The 26,398-nt window shown below is 44.9% G+C and overlaps 1 protein-coding gene across 3 annotated transcripts in view; it reads right to left on the bottom strand.

Moving 5' to 3' along the window:
* LOC311144038 (E3 ubiquitin-protein ligase Midline-1-like) overlaps positions 1-26,398 on the bottom strand; it is a 69,101-nt gene that overhangs the window by 30,503 nt on the left and 12,200 nt on the right. Inside the window, exon 1 of one of the 3 annotated variants that reach the window (XM_084179965.1) lies at positions 7,820-8,081. The exons of 1 other annotated variant lie outside the window; for it this stretch is intronic. The gene's annotated coding sequence lies outside the window, so the exon portion shown is untranslated. Of the gene's footprint in view, positions 1-7,819; positions 8,082-26,398 lie in introns of those variants that run through there. One more of the 3 variants, XM_084179967.1, reaches the window with a different exon arrangement.

Below are 26,398 nucleotides of genomic sequence, written 5' to 3'. Positions count from 1 at the left end.
ACAGACAGATCCATACTGTAGACATGTCTTGGTGAACACAAAGCGGTGGGTGTCAGGGTGAGAGACACATGGTGTTGGAGATGGCATCGGAATGTCAATGTCTGATTTCCTCTGAAGCCTCCAGCTGGGCAGGAATGCCTGCTGTACTGTAGTGCACTGTGGGGTACTGTGGGGTACTGTAGTGCACTGTGGGGTACTGTGGGGTACTGTAGGGTACTGTAGGGTACTGTGGGGTACTGTAGGGTACTGTGGGGTACTGTAGTGTATTGTACTGTAGTGTACTGTACTGTACTGTGGGGTACTGTAGTGTACTGTACTGTAGTGTACTGTACTGTACTGTGGGGTACTGTAGTGTACTGTACTGTAGTGTACTGTGGGGTACTGTAGTGTATTGTACTGTAGTGTACTGTAGTGTTGTGTATTGTAGTGTTGTGTAGTGTACTGTAGTGTACATTTTACATTTACATTTTAGTCATTTAGCAGACGCTCTTATCCAGAGCGACTTACAGTTAGTGAGTGCATACATTTGTTTCATACTGGCCCCCCGTGGGAAACGAACCCACAACCCTGGCGTTGCAAGCGCCATGCTCTACCAACTGAGCTACAGGGGGTGTAGTGTAGTGTAGTGTTTTGTATTGTACTGTAGTGTAGTGTAGTGTACTGTAGTGTAGTGTATTGTGGTGTACTGTACTATAGTGTACTGTAGTGTACTGTAGTGTATTGTACTATAGTGTACTATAGTGTACTGTAGTGTATTGTAGTGTACTGTAGTGCTGCAATTTAGTGTCAGTGCGTTTCAGTGGAGAAGAGTGGTGGTCATCTTCACACACTCAGGACCCAGAGGTTCCTAAAAATATGGTCCTAGTTCCTTTCCACACCTATAGTAGCTTAACACATGGCTGCTATTTATTTATTTATTTTTGTTATACACAAAGTACTCCAGGAATAGTTTCTTACAAAATGAATTGATGACATCGTTAAAACTGTGCTTATCTATAAGAAAGCAGCAGTATTATCATACACAAAGATCATGTTGCATTAACTTGTTCCCCCATTGACAAAACATGGATTAATAATGCATGGGTGGAGCTGAATTATCAATTGCCTTGAAACCAGCCCCCTGTCTGCCCACTGCCAGCGATGGAAAAAGGCCCATGTGAAATGAAAAGTGACCTTAACAATGGGGCTGGGACAGGCTCCACAGCCAATCGGGGTTGGCACCTACAGTCATTGGTTGGCACCAGACTGACAATCAATAGCCAATAGGATGCATCCACATGGCCCGAGAGGGAGAAACACCACTCTAAAAAGCCAACCAAGTCTAATGAGTAACCACATCTAGACACTACCAGCCTAATGAGATCCACAGAGCTGTGGTCGTAAAGGTTGTTAACCTCTATGGGATCAGTGTCCCGTATACGGGACGGTTGAGCTAATGTGCGCTAATGTGATTAGCATGACTGTTGTAAGTAACAGCAAACTTTCCAGGACATAGACATGTCTTATATGGGCAGAAAGCTTAAATTCTTGTTAATCTAACTGCACTGTCCAATTTACAGTAGCTATTACAGTGTAAAAATACCATGCTATTGTTTGAGGAGAGTGCACAACAACAACAAAAACGTATCACGGCAACTGGTTTGATACGTTCACCTCTGAAGGTAAATAACGTACTTACGTTCAGTAATCTTGCTCTGATTTGTCATCCTGAGGGTCCCAGAGATAAAATGTAGCATAGTTTTGTTTGATAAAATCAATTTTTATATTCAAATGTAGGAACTGGGTTCTACAGTTTGAGCCCCTACTGTCTCTGGCTCCACACCCACCCCGCCCGGCCATCTAGATGTGTGAAAGTTACTGTATAAGCTAATGATCCATCATATATGACATTACTGGGAGTGTGTAAACTTACAAAAATTATATGGTAATACAAAATGTATGTTCTCTACAGCTACAGTGGAGAGAACAAGTATTTGATACACTGCCGATTTTGCAGGTTTTCCTACTTACAAAGCATGTAGAGGTCTGTAATTTTTATCATATGTACACTTCAACTGTGAGAGACGGAACCTAAAACAAAAATCCAGAAAATCACATTGTATGATTTTTAAGTAATTAATTAGCATTTTATTGCATGACATAAGTATTTGATCACATACCAAACAGTAAGAATTCCGGCTCTCACAGACCTGTTAGTTTTTCTTTAAGAAGCCCTCCTGTTCTCCACTCATTACCTGTATTAACTGCACCTGTTTGAACTCGTTACCTGTATAAAAGACACCTGTCCACACACTCAATCAAACAGACTCCAACCTCTCCACAATGGCCAAGACCAGAGAGCTGTGTAAGGACATCAGGGATAAAATTGTAGACCTGCACAAGGCTGGGATGGGCTACAGGACAATAGGCAAGCAGCTTGGTGAGAAGGCAACAACTGTTGGCGCAATTATTAGAAAATGGAAGAAGTTCAAGATGACGGTCAATCACCCTCGGTCTGGGGCTCCATGCAAGATCTCACCTCGTGGGGCATCAATGATCATGAGGAAGGTGAGGGATCAGCCCAGAACTACACGGCAGGACCTGGTCAATGACCTGAAGAGAGCTGGGACCACAGTCTCAAAGAAAAACAATTAGTAACACACTACGCCGTCATGGATTAAAATCCTGCAGCGCACGCAAGGTCCCCCTGCTCAAGCCAGCACAATTGCACAATTGGCCCAGCGTCGTCCAGGGTAGGGGAGGGAATGGCCGGCAGGGAGGTAGCTCAGTTGGTAGAGCATGGCGTTTGCAACGCCAGGGTTGTAGGTTCGATTCCCATGGGGTATGAAAATTAAAAAGAATAATGTATGCACTAACTGTAAGTCGCTCTGGATAAGAGCGTCTGCTAAATGACGTAAATGTAAATGTCCAGGCCCGTCTGAAGTTTGCCAATGACCATCTGGATGATCCAGAGGAGGAATGGGAGAAGGTCATGTGGTCTGATGAGACAAAAATATAGCTTTTTGGTCTAAACTCCACTTGCCGTGTTTGGAGGAAGAAGAAGGATGAGTAAAACCCCAAGAACACCATCCCAACTGTGAAGCATGGAGGTGGAAACATCATTCTTTGGGGATGCTTTTCTGCAAAGGGGACAGGACGACTGCACCGTATTGAGGGGAGGATGGATGGGGCCATGTATCGCGAGATCTTGGCCAACAACTTCCTTCCCTCAGTAAGAGCATTGAAGATGGGTCGTGGCTGGGTCTTCCAGCATGACAACGACCCGAAACACACAGCCAGGGAAACTAAGGAGTGGCTCCGTAAGAAGCATCTCAAGGTCCTGGAGTGGCCTAGCCAGTCTCCAGACCTGAACCCAATAGAAAATATTTGGAGGGAGCTGAAAGTCCGTATTGCCCAGCGACAGCCCCGAAACCGGAAGGATCTGGAGAAGGTCTGTATGGAGGAGTGGGCCAAAATCCCTGCTGCAGTGTGTGCAAACAGGAAACGTATGATCTCTGTAATTGCAAACAAAGGTTTCTGTACCAAATATTAAGTTCTGCTTTTCTGATGTATCAAATACTTATGTCATGCAATAAAATGCAAATTAATTACTTAAAAATCATACAATGTGATATTCTGGAATTTTGTTTTAGATTTCGTCTCTCACAGTTGAAGTGTACCTATGATAAAAATTACAGACCTCTACATGCTTTGCAAGTAGGAAATCCTGCAAAATCGGCAGTGTATCAAATACTTGTTCTCCCCACTGTATGTACTTGAAAATGTATCAATTGACCAATTCGGCACATTTGGGCAGACTTGATTCAAAATAGTCCAGTATTGCAATGCTTCACTGGATCAATCTGAAACTTTGCACACACACTGCTGCATTCTAGTGGCCAAAATCTAAATTGCGCCTAAACTGCAATATTATATTGTGGCCTTTCTCTTGCATTTCAAAGATGATGGAAAAAATTAATAAATAGAAAACGCATGCTATTTTGTGTGTATTATCTTTTACCAGATCTAATGTGTTATATTCTCCTACATTAATTTCACATTTCCACAAACTTCAAAGTGTTTCCTTTCAAATGGTATGAATGCATATGCATATCCTTGCTTCAGGTCCTGAGCTACAGGCAGTTAGATTTGGGTATGTCATTTTAGGCGAAAATTTAAAAAAAGGGTGTGATCCTTAAGATGTTAAATCCCCGACATCTAGTGCCAGCAGGCCGGCCCAGATTAAGTGCAGGAAAGCCGATTAATATGCTTAAATCATAGAATGAAGTGTAAATTGGTTTTCCCCAGGGCGGTGTAACTTCTGAACTGGAAGAGCAGATGAACAAAAAAACAGGCATAGGGTTCTCTGCATGTGGGCACTGACAGGTTTTTCGAGTGTGGGATACATTTTACATTTACATTTTAGTCATTTAGCAGACGCCCTTATCCAGAGCGACTTACAGTTAGTGAATTCATTTTTTTTTTTTTTTTTTTTTTTTATACTGGCCCCCAGGTGCAGGAATCAAGCATTGGTACTCTACTAAGCAATATGGTGCTTCAGTGAAACTCTGAACTTGAATATTAGGGCTTACAGATGTATTATTTTCATTTGAGCCAGTTCGCTACAGCAGGGAAATAATCATGCAGCAACAGGAAATGTGAATTATTATTTGGATTATAATTAATGGATTTTTTGTTTTTGTTTTGTTAGGGCAAATCAAGTCTGACATTTTAAAGAGGAAATTACAAACTTTAGAAACCTTTTTAAACCTTGAATACACTACAACTTTACATTTCCTGCTGTGCAGGAAAATTCACAGCAACCAAAGAGTGATCAAATTAAGATCCTACATCTGTATATCTAAGTATACATTTTGTTTGAACGAGAGTCATTCTTGGACAAAAATTACATTTCACAGGATACGTGCTGTCTTTCTCACTTTTGTCGTATAATTTTTTTCTCTCAATTGAAGCTCTTTTTAATCAGCTTTGCGACGCTATTTGATCATCTCTAATGACGGCCTCTATGCATGTATTCATCATTAGAGACAGAGAGAGAACTTTCTCTTTCCCCCTTTTTCCCGGGGCAGATACCTAACATGTTTATCTGTAATCCTGTCTTCGTGGCGGATCTGTGACCAATGTGTGGCCTGGCTCGGCCCCTAAAAGCAGCCGGCTCAATAGAGCGGTCCAACAGTCCACTATGTCAAGTCTGACATCAAGTGTGACATTTCAAAGTGAACATTTCAAACTTTAGAAGCCTTTTTAAACCTCGAATTCACTACAAGTGTGCATTTCCTGCTGCACAGGAAAATGTTCAGCAGCAAAAGAGTGATCAAATTAAGATCCTACATATGTATTGATTGTGACAGGACAGTAGGTGTTTCATTTGTTTAGTGTTGATGTCCTGATGAGGGATATTGATTATTGTGTGCCAATAAAGTAAAGTATGGAAAATGTATGCACTCACTAACTGTAGGTTGCTCTGGATAATAAAAATAAAAAAAGGAAATACACTGCAAAGGAGTTTGTGTGCAGCTGAGAGAGAGAATCCAATGCGGATTTGACCATAGATAAGAAACTGGAACCGGAGGCCACTAGTTGGATTGATACATTGCCAGTTAGCCTTTAGCCAGCCAAGCAGTCAAGCAGCTTTAGAACAGAGGGTCTGTTAGCTACGCCTGCTGCTGGCACGGTTAGTCTTTCTGTAGGTCATCCCAGTCAGTTATCAGAACAGCCAAACTCTCCCATTTCCTCCCCCGCGGCTTGGCAGGTGGCATCAGCAGGAAAATAGTGTGTTTTCTTTCCATGACCACATGAACTTTCACTGAATCCCCCTAAGACTCATGCTTTTCCAGCAAAGCCCTCCCCAGCATAGATTTCATGATAACAGAATTGGTCGCAGTTGGATTGCACTAATCTCGAATTCCAGTCGTATGATTAAAATATAATCTAGCCCATGTCAAAACAAATGTTCTCCCTTGATCCCAAAATACTGTACAAAGAATTCACTGGATTAAATTGAGGGTTTATTAATATTTGAGGCAGATTATGCATCATTGAAATTACTTGAACATTTATGGGTTAACAAAGTATATATTTTGTAATTCTTATACATTAAGTGTACTGTTTATATTGATGCATTGTGACTTCAGATTACCACATCGAAATTGAGGGGGCAATTTAGACTATTACAAAACAGAGGTTAAAGAGGGACACCTTGTGGCTGACATATAAACTGCATGACACTGACAATCCCTGACATATTGACTTTTTAAACTGATGATGAGTCATGCACTATGCATACAGACTTCTATAATACTAATCTATATTAGTGTCAACCAAAACGTTACCGATGTAGACTCCCAAACAAACACATACAAGTCATTATTCACTATACGCCTGTACCTTTCCTTGTTGACCTCTTTCAACACCTAGGCTACAATCAAAAGACTGAACCTGAACAAATCCTTCACAAACTGACTCCTGCACTGATACCTATAGTGAAGACCATGAAGACCAAGGAGCTCTCCAAACAGGTCAGGGACAAAGTTGTGGAGAAGTACAGATCAAGGTTGGGTTATAAAAAAATATCTGAAACTTTGAACATCCGACGGAGCACCTTTAAATCCATTACTAAAAAATGGAAAGAGCATGGCACCACAACAAACCTGCCAAGGAGGGCATTAATCAGAGAGGCAACAAAGAGACCAAAGATAACCCTGAAGGAGCTGCAAAGCTCCACAGTGGAGATTGTATCTGTCCATAGGACCACTTTAAGCCGTACACTCATCAGAGCTGGGCTTTATGGAAGAATGGCCAGAAAAAAAGGGGATAGTGAATAGTTATGCACACTCAAGTTTTCTATTTTTTGGGGGGTCTTATTTCTTGTTTGTTTCACAATAAAAAGTATTTTACATCTTCAGTGGTAGGCATGTTGTGTACATCAAATGATACAAACCCCCCAAAAAATCAATTTTAATTCCAAGTTGTAAGGCAACAAAATAGGAAAAAAAATAAAGTGGGGTGAATACTTTCACAAGCCACTGTATTTCACTTGCATTTACCTTATGTTATCTAAGTAGTACATTACATTTGGTGGGGCATCGGGACACCAGGATATTCTCAACGGCTTCTTTTCATTCCCCTGGTAGTGCTAGTATAACTCTCATACCGTGGAACAAACACAGAACGTTATTGGTAATAAACTGTTGAAAAAGAGGAGCTTCACTCAACAAAAACAGCTTTCATTAAAATTTGTGAGGGGCAAGACAAGAATTCTATAAAATGAATAACAATAAAAGCTGATATTCCAACTGCATTCTGAAAATGCCATGCTTGATAAAAAAAGAAAAAAAAAGAGGCAATACTTATTGGGCTTGATATAACTCATAAATAATGTTTTCATGACAATCAAAGGTGTAAACTTTGGCATGGTGCCAGCACTGAAGTTGGCACACCAGCTTTCCTAATCACAACATTCACAGCTTAGAATGAGTCACATCAAAAGATTGCTTATCACGGACAACCCATTGCACATGATCGCAACATTGGCCTGTTGTTGTACTCTGTCATTTCACTCACTGCCTCTCCCCTCAACTACTGTGCTATTCTACACTCTGTGATGTCACTTTGATAGTTCAAACATAATGGATTTCTGAGATCGGAACAGCAGAGTGACATCAGCTTTTGAACTGCACCCTGCCTCCAGGCTGAGTCAACGTTTGGAGCCAAACGTGTCAACACACTGACACCAAGCACTTACAGCACACAGACACCACTTGTTTCTGTGTAAGAAAAGCAACCCTGAAGATAATGTAAGCAGTAACCTCTTTCTTACCTGCCACATGGTTAAAATCCCATCATCCACAAACAGGGGGGAAAAGAAGAAAGGTTTTACAGTTGACAAGTCTGGTAAGCGTACGCTATAATAGACCAATCCACTGCAACGCTCTGGAAGAACCAGCTGACTCGTCTGTTTTCACCTCCAGTGCCAGTATTGACTCTTCTGTGAGTTTCTGGCCCTCTAACCATGTCCTCTCAGACTATTGAGAGAAGGAAGATAGGGTTGAAACTGTCTGCCATACTCTCCGTTCTAATGAGAACCTTATCCAGCCCTGTGGGCTGCAAACTAACCAATCACACAGAGAGGGAGGGTCCTCTGAGAGGGTGGGTGTGTCTGCTCAGGGATTGAGAGCTGTTCAGAAAGTATTTCCGAATGGCACATATGGTATTACTAGAGAATGTTTATAATTCAATAACTATTAATCATAATGTATGTGGGTTAAGTGACTTGCCGTTGACATATAAAAACACAGTTGGTATAGCAACGATATCAATCCAGTATACCACAATGATTATTACAGTGGGGGAAAAAAGTATTTAGTCAGCCACCAATTGTGCAAGTTCTCCCACTTAAAAAGATGAGAGAGGCCTATAATTTTCATCATAGGTACACGTCAACTATGACAGACAAAATGAGGGAAAAAAATCCTGAAAATCACATTGTAGGATTTTTAATGAATTTATTTGCAAATTATGGTGGAAAATAAGTATTTGGTCAATAACAAAAGTTTCTCAATACTTTGTTATATACCCTTTGTTGGCAATGACACAGGTCAAACGTTTTCTGTAAGTCTTCACAAGGTTTTCACACACTGTTGCTGGTATTTTGGCCCATTCCTCCATGCAGATCTCCTCTAGAGAAGTGATGTTTTGGGGCTGTCGCTGGGCAACACAGACTTTCAACTCCCTCCAAAGATTTTCTATGGGGTTGAGATCTGGAGACTGGCTAAGCCACTCCAGGACCTTGAAATGCTTCTTACGAAGCCACTCCTTCGTTGCCCGGGCGGTGTGTTTGGGATCATTGTCAGGCTGAAAGACCCAGCCACGTTTCATCTTCAATGCCCTTGCTGATGGAAGGAGGTTTTCACTCAAAATCTCACGATACATGGCCCCATTCATTCTTTCCTTTACACGGATCAGTTGTCCTGGTCCCTTTGCAGAAAAACAGCCCCAAAGCATGATGTTTCCACCCCCATGCTTCACAGTAGGTATGGTGTTCTTTGGATGCAACTCAGCATTCTTTGTCCTCCAAACACGACGAGTTGAGTTTTTACCAAAAAGTTATATTTTGGTTTCATCTGACCATATGACATTCTCCCAATCCTCTTCTGGATCATCCAAATGCACTCTAGCAAACTTCAGACGGGCCTGGACATGTACTGGCTTAAGCAGGGGGACACGTCTGGCACTGCAGGATTTGAGTCCCTGGCAGCGTAGTGTGTTACTGATGGTAGGCTTTGTTACTTTGGTCCCAGCTCTCTGCAGGTCATTCACTAGGTCCCCCCGTGTGGTTCTGGGATTTTTGCTCACCGTTCTTGTGATCATTTTGACCCCACGGGGTGAGATCTTGCGTGGAGCCCCAGATTGAGGGAGATTATCAGTGGTCTTGTATGTCTTCCATTTCCTAATAATTGCTCCCACAGTTGATTTCTTCAAACCAAGCTGCTTACCTATTGCAGATTCAGTCTTCCCAGCCTGGTGCAGGTCTACAATTTTGTTTCTGGTGTCCTTTGACAGCTCTTTGGTCTTGGCCATAGTGGAGTTTGGAGTGTGACTGTTTGAGGTTGTGGACAGGTGTCTTTTATACTGATAACAAGTTCAAACAGGTGCCATTAATACAGGTAACGAGTGGAGGACAGAGGAGCCTCTTAAAGAAGAAGTTACAGGTCTGTGAGAGACAGAAATCTTGCTTGTTTGTAGGTGACCAAATACTTATTTTCCACCATAATTTGCAAATAAATTCATTAAAAATCCTACAATGTGATTTTCTGATTTTTTTTTCTCAATTTGTCTGTCATAGTTGACGTGTACATATGATGAAAATTACAGGCCTCTCTCATCTTTTTAAGTGGGAGAACTTGCACAATTGGTGGCTGACTAAATACTTTTTTTCCCCACTGTATATGCCGCAACATACCAATGTTGATGTAGTTGATGGAAAACACATAACACTTTAACAATGTGAGGTGGTGGGGCTCATCCCAGTCCAATGTGAGGTGATGGGTCTCCTCCCAGTCCAATGAGAGGTTATGGGTCTCATCCCAGTGCAATGTGAGGTGATGGGTCTCATCCCACTCCAATGTGAGGTGATGGGTCTCATCCCAGTCCAATGTGAGGTGATGGGTCTCATCCCACTCCAATGTGAGGTGGTGGGTCTCATCCCACTCCAATGTGAGGTGGTGGGTCTCATCCCACTCCAATGTGAGGTGGTGGGTCTCATCCCACTCCAATGTGAGGTGGTGGGTCTCATCCCAGTCCAATGTGAGGTGGTGGGTTTCATCCCACTCCAATGTGAGGTGGTGGGTCTCATCCCACTCCAATGTGAGGTGGTGGGTCTCATCCCACTCCAATGTGAGGTGGTGGGTCTCATCCCACTCCAATGTGAGGTGGTGGGTCTCATCCCACTCCAATGTGAGGTGGTGGGTCTCATCCCACTCCAATGTGAGGTGGTGGGTTTCATCCCACTACAATGTGAGGTGGTGGGTTTCATCCCACTCCAATGTGAGGTGGTGGGATTCATCCCACTCCAATGTGAGGTGGTGGGTCTCATCCCACTCCAATGTGAGGTGGTGGGTCTCATCCCACTCCAATGTGAGGTGGTGGGTCTCATCCCACTCCAATGTGAGGTGGTGGGTCTCATCCCACTCCAATGTGAGGTGGTGGGTTTCATCCCACTCCAATGTGAGGTGGTGGGTTTCATCCCACTCCAATGTGAGGTGGTGGGTTTCATCCCACTCCAATGTGAGGTGGTGGGTCTCATCCCAGTCCCAGAGAAACACTATACAGCCCAGAGAAATATAGCCAAGCAAAACAATCAATGATGTCACCATGCATGCATTACACCTCTACAGAATTAGACCACTGGCCTAACAGGGCAGAAACACCCACAGTGGAACCAAAGCTAGACTTCCATGGTAACACAGATAAGAGTTATCAGGATCATATTGGCTATGCTGTTTACCACAGTGAATACATTAGCTTTTGTATGAAAATTGTGTGTTTATAGTCACAACAATATATTTCCATCATCCACAATGGAAACATGATCATAACACTTAGGCAGACTAAATAGCCTTGGATTCTCAAATGACTGCCTCGCCTGGTTCACCAACTACTTCTCAGATAGAGTTCAATGTGTCAAATCGGAGGGCCTGTTGTCTGGACCTATGGCAGTCTCTATGGGGGTGCCACAGGGTTCAATTCTCAGGCCGACTCTTTTCTCTGTGTATATCAATGATGTTGCTCTTGCTGCTGGTGACTCTCAGATCCACCTCTAGTCAGACGACACCATTTTGTATACATCTGGCCCTTCATTGGACACTGTGTTAACAAACCTCCAAACGAGCTTCAATGCCATACAACACTCCTTCCGTAGCCTCCAACTGCTCTTAAACACTAGTAAAACTAAATGCATGCTCTTCAGTCGAACGCTGCTGGCATCCACCCACCCGACTAGAATCATTACTCTTGGCGGGTCTGACCTAGAGTATGTGGACAACTACAAATACCTAGGTGTCTGGTTAGACTGTAAACTATCCTTCCAGACTCACATTAAGCATCTCCAATCCAAAGTTAAATCTAGAATCGGCTTCCTATTTCGCAACAAAGCCTCCTTCACTCATGCTGCCAAACATGCCCTCGTTAAACTGACTATCCTACCGATCCTTGACTTCAGCGATGTCATTTACAAAATAGCCTCCAACACTCTACTCAGCAAATTGGATGTAGTCTATCACAGTGCCATCCGTTTTGTCACCAAAGCCCCATATACTACCCACCACTGTGACCTGTACGCTCTCGTTGGCTGGCCCTTGCTACATATTCGTCGCCAAACCCACTGGCTCCAGGTCATCTATAAATCACTGCTAGGCAAATCCCCCTTATCTTAGCTCATTGGTCACCATAGCAACACCCACCCGTAGTATGCGCTCCAGCAGGTATATCTCACTGGTCATCCCCAAAGCCAACACCTCCTTTGGCTGCCATTCCTTCCAGTTCTCTGCTGCCAATGACTGGAACGAACTGCAAAAATCTCTGAAGCTGGAGACTCTTATCTCCCTCCCTAACTTTAAGCATCAGTTGTCAGAGCACCTTACCGATCACTGCACCTGTACACAGCCCATCTGTAATTAGCCCACCCAACTACATCATCCCCATATTGTTATTTATTTTGCTCATTTGCACCCCAGTATCTCTATTTGCACATCATCTCTTGCACATCTATCATTCCAGTGTTAATACTAAATTGCAATTATTTTGCACTATGGCCTATTTATTGCCTTACCTCCATAACTTGCTACATTTGCACATGCTGTATATATATTTTCTGTTGTATTTTTGACTTTATGTTTTGTTTACCCCATATGTAACTCTGTGTTTTTGTTTTTTATCGCACTGCTTTGCTTTATCTTGGCCAGGTCGCAGTTGTAAATGAGAACTTGTTCTCAACTGGCTTACCTGGTTAAAAAGGGTGAAATAAAAAGAAATAAATGGTAAAGCCAGACACTGGGAAGTTTTATTTTGACTTTCATTCAACTTCACAAGCACTGTGTCAGTTTCTCGCACCGAACACACCCTCATTCCATCTTGCCATGTAAACACACTAAATGGACATGGAGACACAGGGGAATGTATTTGTGGTTGAAACAGTTGACTGAGACAGTGTTGAAAGTCTCCTCAGTTTGTTGGCACCAGTTCCACCGCTCTCTCTGTGGGTCATGTGGAAAAATACAGCCTCTCTAAACGTCTGCAGCTGCTAGACATGTTTGGCAGCCGCATGTTGATGCCATGACATCGTATAACCTCTGATCAATGCTAAACCTTGACCTCCGTAGTGAAAGGCTGACGTATGTCCCGTAGTTCAGCTCACACATTCCACTACCTGGGATGACCTTTTATCAATGACCTCATGGGATCACTAAGGTTTTCTCCCAAATGCCACCCTATTCCCTATTCAGTGCACTACATAGAGCTCTGGTCAAAAGTAGTGCACCAGATAGGAAATAGGGTGCCATTTGAGATGCAGATTATGACTATTGATATCTCGTAATAAGGCCTGTGTTAGTTAACCGTGCTAAGGCCCCAGCACAGCATGCTGGCTACAGAGCTCTGGTAGTAATCGATTCTGATTGGTCATTACCCATAGCAGAACCCCTGCCATGAGAACACTTCTGTTCACGTTGTCCTTTTTCACTTCAGAAAGCTATGAAAAAGTAATCCAGTTTTCCATGGGTTGAGAAAAGATTGAGAAATGAAAAAAAAAATATTTCAGTAACCCATTACACTAGAGCAACTACCCACTGGGCACACACTGGTTGAATCAACGTTGTTTCCATGTAATTTCAATGAAATTACATTAAACCAACGTGGAAAAGACAATGACATTTTACTTGGATCAGAAAATCAATCACTATCTGGTGTCACTACCATTTGCCTCATGCAGCGCGACAACATCTCCTTCGCATAGTGTTGATCAGGCTGTTGATTGTGGCCTGTGGAATGTTGTCCCACTCGTCTTCAATGGCTGTGCTAAGTTGCTGTATATTGGCGGGAACTGGAACGTGCTGTCGGACGCGTCGATCCAGAGCATCCCAAACATGCTCAATGGGTGACATGTATAGTGAGTATGCAGGCCATGGAAGAACTGGGACATTTTCAGGTTCCATTAATTGTGTACAGATCCTTGCGACATGGGGCTGTGCATTATCATGCTGAAACATGAGGTGATGAATAGCACCTCAATGGGCCTCAGGATCTCGTCAGAGAATCTATGTGCATTCAAATTGCCATCGATAAAATGCAATTGTGTTCGTTGTCCGTAGCTTATGCCTGCACATAACCACCGCCACCATATGGCACTCTGTTCACAACGTTGACATCAGCAAACCGCTCGCCCACACAATGCCATACACACTGTCTGCCATCTGCCCGGTACAGTTGAAACCGGGATACATCTGTGAAGAGCACACTTCTCTAGCATGCCAGTGAAGGTGAGCATTTACCCACTGAAGTCAATTACGACTCCGAACTGCAGTCAGGTCAAGACCCTGGTGAGGACGACGAGCACACAGATGAGCTTCCCTGAGACGGTTTCTGACAGTTTGTGTAGAAATTCTTTGATTGTGCAAACCCTCAGTTGAAGGTGGCTCATCTCAGACCATCCTGCAGGTGAAGAAGCCGGATGTGGAAGTCCTGGGCTGGAGTGGTTACACATGGTCTGCGGTTGTGAGGCCGGTTGGATGTACTGCCAAAGTCTCTAAAACAACGTTGGAGGCAGCTTATGGTAGAGAAATTAACATAAATGTATCTCTGGTGGACATTCCTGCAGTCAGCATGCCAATTGCACGCTCCCTCAAAACTTGAGACATCTGTGGCATTGTGTTGTGTCACAAAACTGCACATTTTAGAGTGGCCTTTTATTGTCCCCAGCACAAGGTGCACCTGTGTAATGATCATGCTGTTTAATCAGCTTCTTGATATGCCACACCTGTCAAGTGGATGGATTATCTTGGCAAAAGAGAAATGCTCACTAACAGGGATGTAAACAAATTTGTGCTCACAATTTGAAAGAAGTAAGCTTTTTGTGCGTATGGACCATTTCTGGGATCTTTTATTTCAGCTCATGAAACATGGGACCAACACTTCACATGTTACGTTGATATTTCTGTTCAGTATAGTTTATTTTGCGAACTCATCAAAACAGAAGCTTCTGAGATAAATAGTGGTTGAGTAGCCAGTGCACTGCACACTGCATGGCATCTGTCATGGAAATCTGCCTCAATATGACATTGATGGCCTACAGTAATCCTCTTAAACGTTAAGTCCACTTTTTAGGTGACTGAGCGATTCTGGACCAGTTCCGACCAACGTTTTTCTGTACAGAGCGCTTTGTGAACGGCGCAACATCAATTGCTTTGCACCTCCTGACAGCTCTGGTTGTGCTGCTCTGCTCTCATCTGAGACCATTGCTGACACTTGCCAGATCTTACAATGCCAGGATAGGTATTTTACGCATCATCTAACCACATCATATGTTATAGCAATCTGTCAGTCGATGACACAGTCGATGACGTGGCACGCAACCATTGGTTGATGCACGCAACGTCTGAGCAGGGGAACCCGACTCCAGTATGTGAAATCTGACACCTCATTTGACTAGGGAGCGACATGTCACATTTTCTGGCCTATCCAGACAAAGGATGGAACACCCTTGGCTGTGAACCTCACATCTCTGCTTACAATATAAGCATACGAAACAGGACCCTCTAGTGCAGGGGTAGTCAATTCTTACCCTACAAGGTCCGGAGCCTGCTGGTTTTCTGTTCTACCTGATAATTAATTGCACAACCTGGTGTCAGTCCCTGATTAGAGGGGGAAAATGAAAAAAACGCAGTGGAACTGGCTTCGAGGTCCAGAGATGGGTTTGAGGGCTCTAGGGATCACAGCAAACGTGGTCTCATCTCGCTGTGATGTTCTCAGATGGAGTTACAGTTCTCAACATAGAATTGAAACAAGACTAATTTCTCTTCGTCACACAGGGACAAAATCAACGTGTGCTTAAAGCTGAATTGTAACGAGTCAGCAGGCATTTGAATGGTGCCAATTTTGTACTGTCACTAAGTAGGCGCCGACAGACATGGCAGCTCTGCTTCTAGCTCCTAAGCAAATCAAATCATATCAAATACATTTTTATTTGTCCCATGCGCTGATTACAACAGGCGTAGACCTGTACAATTTAAAATAATTCGAAATAGAAGTAACAAATAATTAAAGAGCAGCAGTAAAAATGACAATAGTGAGGCTATATACAGGGGGTACAGGTACCGAGTCAATGTGCGGGGGCACTGGTTAGTCGAGGTAATTGGGGTAATATGTACATGTAGGTAGAGTTATTAAAGTGACTATGCATAGATAATAAACAGAGAGTAGCAGCAGCGTGAAAGAGGGGTGGGGGGCAATGCAAATAGTCTGGGTAGCCATGTGATTAGATGTTCAGGAGTCTTATGGCTTGGGGGTAGAAGTTGTTTAGAAGCCTCTTGGACCTAGACTTGGCGCTCCGGTACCGCTTGCCGTGCGGTAGCAGAGAGAACAGTCTATGACTAGGGTGGCTGGAGTCTTTGACAATTTTTAGGGCCTTCCTCTGACACCGCCTGGACATGTCCTGGATGGCAGGAAGCTTGGCCCCAGTGATGTACTGGGCCGTACGCACTACCCTCTTTAGTGCCTTGCGGTCGGAGGCCGAGCAGTTGCCATACCAGGCAGTGATGCAACCAGTCAGGATGCTCTCGATGGTGCAGCTGTAGAACCTTTTGAGGATCTGAGGACCCATGCCAAATCTTTTCAGTCTCCTTAGGGGGAATAGGTTTTGTCGTGCCCTCTTCATGACTGTCTTGGTGTGCTTGGACCATGTTAGTTTGTTGGTGACGTGGACACCAAGGAACTTTAAGCTCTCAACCTGCTCCACTACAACCTGCCCCGTCGATGAGAATGGGGGCGTGCTCGGTCCTCTTATTTTTCCTGTAGTCCACAATCATCTCCTTTGTCTTGATCACGTTGAGGGAGAGGTTGTTGTCCTGGCACCACACGGCCAGGTCTCTGACCTCCTCCCTATAGGCTGTCTTGTCGTTGTCGGTGATCAGGCCTACCACTGTTGTGTCATCGGCAAACTTAATGATGGTGTTGGAGTCGTGCCTGGCCATGCAGTCATGAGCAACTTTGCAATATTATTATTATTTTTTTGTTATTTCTTACATTATTAGCCCAGAAATTTTTTTGTGTTATTACATACAGCCGGAAATAACTTTTGGATTTTAGAGCGGCGCTAACTCACCAGCATTACAACCAGGAATACAACTTTCCCGAATTGGATCCTTTGTTCGTACCCCCCAGGGCAATTGAACTTATCCCAGAGACTGCTCCAAGATGCCGCCGGCAGAGAAGAGGTATTCGGAGTGGACTTCTAGTCCGACACAGGAGGCGTGCACATCATCCACCGCTTCTGAGTATATAACTCGCTAATGTTCAGTCTCTGGACAATAAAGTAGACGAGCTCAGGGCGACGATTTCCTTCCAGAGAGACATCAGGGACTGTAACATACTCTGTTTCATGGAATCATGGCTCCCTCTGGATATACAGCCTGCTGGGTTCTCAGTACATCGTGCAGACAGGAATAATGAACTCTCTAGGAAGAAGAAAGGAGGTGGTGTATGTTTCATGATTAACTACTCATGGTGCGATTGTGATAACGTACAGAAACTCCAGTCCTTTTGGTCACCCGACCTAGAATACCTCACGATCAAATGCCAACTGTATTACCTCCCAAGATAATTATCTTCGGTGTAGCTCAGTTGGTAGAGCAAGGCATTTGCAACGCCAGGGTTGTGGGTTCGATTCCCACGGGGGGGGGGGGGCAGTATGAAAATGTATGCACTCACTAACTGTAAGTCGCTCTGGATAAGAGCGTCTGCAAAATGTAAATGTAAATGTTATAGTCACAGCTGTGTATATTCCACCTCAAGCCGATACCACGACAGCCCTCAAGGAACTACACTGGACTTTATTCAAACTGGAAACCACATATCCTGAGGCCACATTTATTGTAGCTGGGGATTTTAACAAAGCAAATTTGAGGACTAGGCTGCCGAAGTTCCATCAACACATTGACTGTAGTACTCGCTCTGGAAAAACACTCGACCACTGCTACTCCCCATTTCGAGATGCCTACAAGGCCCTCCCCCGCCCTCCCTTCGGCAAATCAGATCACGACTCCATCTTCTTCTTCTTCAGTGGGGTTTATCGGCGGTTGGCATCCAACCTTATGGTGCATTACTGCCACCTACTGTATTGGAGTGTGGGCCAGCGACAGGGAGAAACTAAATCCTACCTGCCAGCCCCGTTGCTCTTAAAAAAGATAACAAAATATATGAGACTATATCTAATGACGTTCTACTCAATATACTCTTTAAACTAATTTCCTTTATCCCCTTCTCCCTCATACTAGATACATGCTCCACGGTCTCTGTTTCCTGGCAATAATCACACTTTCCTGTTGGATTGTTTCCTATCACATTTAAGGTCTTATTCAACTGGCTGTGTCCCACCCTTAATATGGTAAAAATAGCCTCCTCTCTTCTGTCCCCCCCTCCCCGACTTTCCTCTGTACCTGAAATAAATGCCTTCCCTTATTATCTCTATTCCACTGCTCCTGCCATCTCTGCACCATCACTGTCCATATCAGTCTTTTTGCCTCTGCCTTGCTCATTGACACTTCAACATCAACATCCCCACTACTAAGTCCTTGTTTAGCCTGTTTATCTACTGCCTCGTTCCCCTCCACCCCCACATGGGCTGGGACCCAAGTAAATCTTATCTGAATACCCATCTGTTTAATCCTGCCATGGGTTTGTAGTACCTCATTAAGCAGGTCTTGTCTGCTACGTGAGCTAAAGGACTGCAGTCATCAACACTGCACATGAATCAGAGCAAATAACTACTCTGTCTGCCTTGACTTCCTCCACCCACTGCAAGGCCATCAACTCCACCGTATATACAGCCAGATGATACGTTTCCTGACTTCCACCCCACATTCCTGCACTACAAATGCTGACCCAGTACGTCCTATCCTTGGCTCTTATGAACCATCTGTGTAAATGGCCACAAAATCCTGATACACAGTATCCAGACGACTCTTAAACAAATGAGATGGATCAACACCCTCCCTATCTTTCTGTAGTCTCTCCAACACTTCTAGATCAACTACTGGAGGCGGGAGTAGCCATGGTGGATTTACAGGAATAGCTACCATTGGACTAAACTCCCTTCCATACAGTCCCTTCTCCTTCGCCTGGGTATTACCCACCCACCCAAAGCTTGTGTTCTGTCTTCGCTCATGTTCCCAGCATGCCTGTAAAATCCCTTTCGCAGGATGAGACACCCCATGCTAGCTGCTGTCTCCTAATCTGCAATGGCATATCCCCCATCTCCACCTGTAGTGCAGCCAGTGGGGAGGTCCGAAACGCCCCACTACATATTCTGAGTCCTTGCCCCTGTATGACATCTAGCCTTTCCAGTGAGGTCCGGGCTGCCGAACCATATGCTATACTGCCATAGTCTATTACAGATCGGATCAATGCAACATGCATGGTCGTCAATGAAGAACGCCCAGCCCCCCACTCCTTCCCCGTCAGACGGCGCATCACATTTAGCACCTTCTTACACTTTCCCACCACTCTCTCAACGTGTTCTGCCCAGGTCAGTCTAGTATCAAAGTATACCCCAAGGAACCTGAAGGCCCCCACCCTCTCCAAGTTTCTCCCATATAACCTCAAGCATACCTCATCTCCCACCTTCCTCCTGGTAAAGAACACTGTTTGAGTTTTCTCTACAGAGAACCTGAATCCCCACATTAATGCCCACCGCTCTACCTCATCAATTGCTTCCTGTACCTTCCTGACTATGTATGGCACATTTCTTCCCCTCTTCCATAAGGACCCATCATCTGCAAATAACGACCTTCCAATATCCGGCCGTACCTGAGAGTAAACATCATTGATCATGATTTCACGACTCCATTCATCTCCCACCTTCCTCCATTCAACTTGTGGTCGATCCTCAAGAGGCGGATGGACAAACAAAAACCCACAAATTCTGACAAACTCCAAGCATTGATTATGCAAGAATGGGCTGCCATCAGTCAGGATGTGGCCCAGAAGTTAATTGACAGCATGCCAGGGTGGATTGCAGAAGTCTTGAAAAAGAAGGGTCAACACTGCAAATATTGACTCTTTGCATAAACTTAATGTAATTGTCAATAAAAGCCTTTGACACTTATGGAATGCTTGTAATTATACTTCAGTATACCATAGTAACATCTGACAAAAATATCTCATAACACTGAAGCAGCGAACATTGTGAAGATCAATAATTGTGTCATTCTCAAAACTTTTGACCATGACTGTACACGGACACGGTGACTGAGTTCATCAGGAAGTGTATTACATTTACATTTTAGTCATTTAGCAGACGCTCTTATCCAGAGCGACTTACAGGAGCAATTAGGGTTAAGTGCCTTGCTCAAGGGCACATTAACGTCATTTAGCAGACGCTCTTAGCCAGAGCGACTCACAAATTGGTGCGTTCACCCTATAGCCAGTGGGATAACCACTTTACAATTTGGGGGGGGGGGGGGGGGGGGGGGGGGGGGGGGGGGGGGTTAGAAGGAACACTTTATCCTATCCCAGGTATTCCTTAAAGAGGTGGGGTTTCAAATGTCTCCGGAAGGTGGTGAGTGACTCCGCTGTCCTGGCGTCGTGAGGGAGCTTGTTCCACCATTGGGGTGCCAGAGCAGCGAACAGTTTTGACTGGGCTGAGCGGGAGCTATGCTTCCGCAGAGGAAGGGGAGCCAGCAGGCCAGAGGTGGATGAACGCAATGCCCTCGTTTGGGTGTAGGGACTGATCAGAGCCTGAAGGTACAGAGGTGCCGTTCCCCTCACTGCTCCATAGGCAAGCACCATGGTCTTGTAGCGGATGCGAGCTTCAACTGGAAGCCAGTGGAGTGTGCGGAGGAGGGGGGTGACGTGAGAGAACTTGGGAAGGTTGAACACCAGACGGGCTGCGGCATTCTGGATGAGTTGTAGGGGTTTAATGGCACAGGCAGGGAGGCCAGCCAACAGCGAGTTGCAGTAGTCCAGACGGGAGATGACAAGTGCCTGGATTAGGACCTGTGCCGCTTCCTGTGTAAGGCAGGGTCGTACTCTCCGAATGTTGTAGAGCATGAACCTGCAGGAGCGGGTCACCGCCTTGATGTTGGCGGAGAACGACAGGGTGTTGTCCAGGGTCACGCCTAGGCTCTTCGCACTCTGGGAGGAGGACACAGCGGAGTTGTCAACCGTGATGGCGAGATCATGGAACGGGCAGTCCTTCCCCGGGAGGAAGAGCAGCTCCGTCTTGCCAGGGTTCAGCTTGAGGTGGTGATCCGTCATCCATACTGATATGTCTGCCAGACATGCAGAGATGCGATTCGCCACCTGGTTATCAGAAGGGGGAAAGGAGAAGATTAGTTGTGTATCGTCAGCGTAGCAATGATAGGAAAGGCCATGTGAGGATATGACAGAGCCAAGTGACTTGGTGTATAGGGAGAAAAGGAGAGGGCCTAGAACTGAGCCCTGGGGGACACCAGTGGTGAGAGCACGTGGTGCGGAGACAGCTTCTCGCCACGCCACTTGGTAGGAGCGACCGGTCAGGTAGGACGCAATCCAGGAGTGAGCCGCGCCGGAGATGCCCAGCTCGGAGAGGGTGGAGAGGAGGATCTGATGGTTCACAGTATCAAAGGCAGCAGACAGGTCTAGAAGGACAAGAGCAGAGGAGAGAGAGTTAGCTTTAGCAGTGCGGAGAGTCTCCGTGACACAGAGAAGAGCAGTCTCAGTTGAATGACCAGTCCTGAAACCTGATTGGTTTGGATCAAGAAGGTCATTCTGAGAGAGATAGCAAGAGAGTTGGCTAAAGACGGCACGCTCAATAGTTTTGGAAAGAAAAGAAAGAAGGGATACTGGTCTGTAGTTGTTGACATCAGTGGGGTCGAGTGTTGGTTTTTTGAGAAGGGGAGCAACTCTCGCTCTCTTGAAGACGGAAGGGACATGGCCAGCGGTCAAGGATGAGTTGATCAGCGAGGTGAGGTAGGGGAGAAGGTCACCGGAGATGGTCTGGAGAAGGGAGGAGGGGATGGGGTCAAGCGGGCAGGTTGTTGGGCGGCCTGCAGTCACAAGTCGCAGGATTTTATCTGGAGAGAGAGGGGAGAAAGAAGTCAAAGCATAGGGTAGGGCAGTGTGAGCAGGACCAGCAGTGTCATTAGACTTAACAAACGAGGATCGGATGTCGTCAACCTTCTTTTCAAAGTGGTTGACGAAGTCATCCACAGAGAGAGAGGAGGGGGGGGGGGGGGGGGGGGGAGGATTCAGGAGGGAGGAAAATGTGGCAAAGAGCTTCCTAGGGTTAGAGGCAGATGCTTGGAATTTAGAGTGGTAGAAGGTGGCCTTAGCAGCAGAAACAGATGAAGAAAATGTAGAGAGGAGGGAGTGAAAAGATGCCAGGTCGGCAGGGAGTTTAGTTTTCTTCCATTTCCGCTCCGCTGCCCGGAGCTCTGTTCTGTGAGCTCGCAATGAGTCATCAAGCCACGGAGCTGGAGGGGAGGACCGAGCCGGCCGGGAGGATAGGGGACACAGAGAGTCAAAGGATGCAGAAAGGGAGGAGAGGAGGGTTGAGGAGGCAGAATCAGGAGATTGGAGGGAGAAGGAATGAGCAGAGGGAAGAGATGATAGGATGGAAGAGGAGAGAGTAGTGGGAGAGAGAGAGCGAAGGTTGCGGCGGCGCATTACCATCTGTGTAGGGGCAGAGTGAGTAGTGTGGGAGGAGAGCGAGAGAGAAAAGGAAACAAAGTAGTGGTCGGAGACATGGAGGGGAGTTGCAGTGAGATTAGTAGAGGAGCAGCATCTAGTGAAGATGAGGTCAAGCGTATTGCCTGCCTTGTGAGTAGGGGGGGACGGTGAGAGGGTGAGGTCAAAAGAGGAGAGGAGTGGAAAGAAGGAGGCAGAGAGAAATGAGTCAAATGTGGACATAGGGAGGTTGAAATCCCCCAAAACTGTGAGGGGTGAGCCATCCTCAGGGAAGGAACTTATCAAGGCGTCAAGCTCATTGATGAACTCTCCAAGGGAACCTGGAGGGCGATAGATGACAAGGATATTAAGCTTAAATGGGCTAGTGACTGTGACAGCATGGAATTCAAATGAGGAGATAGACAGATGGGTTAGGGGAAAAATTGAGAATGTCCACTTGGGAGAGATGAGGATTCCTGTACCACCACCCCTCTGACCAGATGCTCTCGGGGTATGCGAGAACACATGGTCAGACGAGGAGAGAGCAGTAGGAGTAGCAGTGTTTTCAGTGGTGATCCATGTTTCCGTCAGCGCCAGGAAGTCGAGGGACTGGAGGTTGGCATAGGCTGGGATGAAGTCAGCTTTGTTGGCAGCAGAACGGCAGTTCCAGAGGCTGCCTGCGACCTGGAACTCCACGTGGGTGGTGCGTGCAGGGACCACCAGGTTAGAGAGGCAGCAGCCACGCGGTGTGGTGCGTTTGTGTAGCCTGTGCAGAGAGGAGAGAACAGGGATAGGCAGAGGCATAGTTGACAGGCTGTAGCAAATGGCTACAAAAATGCAGAGGAGATCGGAATGAAATGAGCTAAGCATCTGGGAGCGGAGAGAGCAGGGCCTCCCTCACCAAAAACGTCTACCTCAGAAACTAAAATTGTTTCACTGAACCACCCGAACAAAAACTCTCCCAACTTCCGCCTTTAGAAATCAGAATTGTTGTGAACCACAGCGGTTCAATGTTTAAAGGAATAGACTCAACCCACTTTATTCAGCTAGCCAACTATGACACCATAGCTAACTAGCAAGCTAGCATCCAATAACAATAACACACCGTTTAGCACCAACACTTGGTCACAACAAACCACCAATAGTGTGATAACACACTAAACAGATCATTCGTGTCTGTGTCAAGTTCCTTTCATGACGCAGCAATGATTAGACGTTGGCTAGCTAGGACAAGTATATTGTATTTAGCTACTACCGTACAGTTAGCTGGTCGTGTTGGGTAGCTAGCAATGGCCACTGTGTTGACTTTGTTTGAAGAACGGCTAGCTAGCTAGCTTCGTGCTACACCCGGCACACAATGGCTATTGTGTTGACTCTGACTCTGTTCGAAAAAACGGCTAGGTAGCTCGCTTCGTGCTACAGCCGGCACTGCCAAGACACAGTAACTACACACAACAACCCACGATGCCTAGCTATGACGCCGTAGCTAACTTGCAAGCTAGCATCCATTAACACACAATTTAGCATCAATACTTGGTTACAACAAACTGCCAAGAGTGTGTTAGCACACTAAACAGATAATTCAAGTCCGTGTCTAGTTCCTTTCATAACGCATAACGCAGCAAAAAATTAAACGTTGGCTAGCACTACATTAACATTGGAACCAGCTCTCCAGCGTTGCTAATCGTTACCAGTAGCTACCCGCTAGCTAGCTAGCCTCGTGCTTCGATACTAACCTACAATTACCTACGGAAACCTACAATAACAACAATACTAACCTATAATAAATACAATACCTAACTACGGCTAACTACCTACCTACGATCTAATACATGGTTAAGCAAAAAATTAAACGTTGGCTAGCACTACATTAACATTGGAACCAGCTCTCTAGCGTTGCTAATCGTTACCAGTAGCTACCCGCTAGCTAGCTAGCCTCGTGCTTCGATACTAACCTACAATTACCTACGGAAACCTACAATAACAACAATACTAACCTATAATAAATACAATACCTAACTACGGCTAACTACCTACCTACGATCTAATACATGGTTAAGCAAAAAAATTAAACGTTGGCTAGCACTACATTAACATTGGAACCAGCTCTCTAGCGTTGCTAATCGTTACCAGTAGCTACCCGCTAGCTAGCTAGCCTCGTGCTTCGATACTAACCTACAATTACCTACAGAAACCTACAATAACAACAATACTAACCTATAATAAATACAATACCTAACTACAGCTAACTACCTACCTACGATCTAATACATGGTTAAGCTTTACTCAACACCATATGTGTATAGGGGAAGATGTTGTTCCCACTGTGACTATTAAAACCTACCCAAACCACCGTGGTTAGATGGCAGCATTCGCGCAAAACTGAAATCGCGAACCACCGCATTTAACCATGGCAAGGTGACTGGGAATATGGTTGAATACAAACAGTGTTGTTATTCCCTCCGTAAGACAATCAAACAGGCAAAATGTCAGTACAGAGACAAAGTGGAGTCATAATTCAATGGCTCAGACACGAGACGTACAGTTGAAGTCGGAAGTTTACATACACTTAGGTTTGAGTCATTAAAACTCGTTTTTCAACCACTCCACAAATTTCTTATTAATAAACTATCATTTTGGCAAGTCGGTTAGGACATCTATTTTGTGCATGACACAAGTAATTTTTCCAACAATTGCTTACAGACAGATTATTTCACTTATAATTCACTGTATCACAATTCCAGTGGGTCAGAAGTTTACATACACTAAGTTGACTGTGCCTTTAAACAGATTGGAAAATTCCAGAAAATGATGTCATGGCTTTAGGAGCTTCTGATAGGCCTATTGACATCATTTAAATCAATTGGAGGTGTACCTGTGGATGTATTTCAAGGCCTACCTTCAAACTCAGTGCCTCTTTGCTTGACATCATGGGAAAATCAAAAGAAATCAGCTACGACCTCAGAAAAAATATTGTAGACCTCCACAATTCTGGTTCATCCTTGGGAGCAATTTCCAAATGCCTGAAGGTACCACGTTCATCTGTACAAACAATAGTACGCAAGTATAAACACCATGGGACCACACAGCCGTCATACCGCTCAGGAAGGAGACGCATTCTGTTTCCTAGAGATGAACGTACTTTGGTGCGAAAAGTGCAAATCAATCCCAGAACAACAGCAAAGGACCTTGTGAAGATGCTGGAAGAAACAGGTACAAAAGTATCTATATCCACCGTAAAACAAGTCCTATATCGACATACCCTGAAAGGACGCTCAGCAAGGAAGAAGCCACTGCTCCAAAACTGCCATAAAAAAGCCAAACTACGGTTTGCAACTGCACAGGGGACAAAGATCGTACTTTTTTGAGAAATGTCCTCTGGTCTGATTAAACAAAAATATAACTGTTTGGCCATAATGACCATCGTTATGTTTGGAGGAAAAAGGGGAATGATTGCAAGCTGAAGAACACCATCCCAACCGTGAAGCACGGGGTTGGCAGCATCATGCTGTGGGGGTGCTTTGCTGCAGGAGGGACTGGTGCACTTCACAAAATAGATGGCATCATGAGGAAGGAAAGTTATGTGGATCTATTGAAGCAACATCTCAAGACATCAGTCAGGAAGTTAAAGCTTGGTCACAAATGGTTCTTCCAAATGGACAATGACCCCAAAAATACTTCCAAAGTTGTGGCAAAATGGCTTAAGGACAACAAAGTCAAGGTATTGGAGTGGCCATCACAAAGCCCTGTCCTCAATCCTATAGAATATTTGTGGGCAGAACTGAAAAAGCGTGTGCGAGCAAGGAGTCCTACAAACCTGACTCAGTTACACCAGCTCTGTCAGGAGGAATGGGCCAAAATTCACCCAACTTATTGTGGGAAGCTTGTGGAAGGCTACCCGAAACGTTTGACCCAAGTTAAACAATTTAAAGCCAATGCTACCAAATACTAATTGAGTGTATGTAAACTTCTGACCCACTGGGAA

Source organism: Coregonus lavaretus, assembly GCF_964263955.1.
Source record: "Coregonus lavaretus genome assembly, chromosome: 16".
Lineage (NCBI taxonomy): Eukaryota > Metazoa > Chordata > Actinopteri > Salmoniformes > Salmonidae > Coregonus > Coregonus lavaretus.
This window is presented reverse-complemented; position numbering and strand designations above follow the sequence as displayed.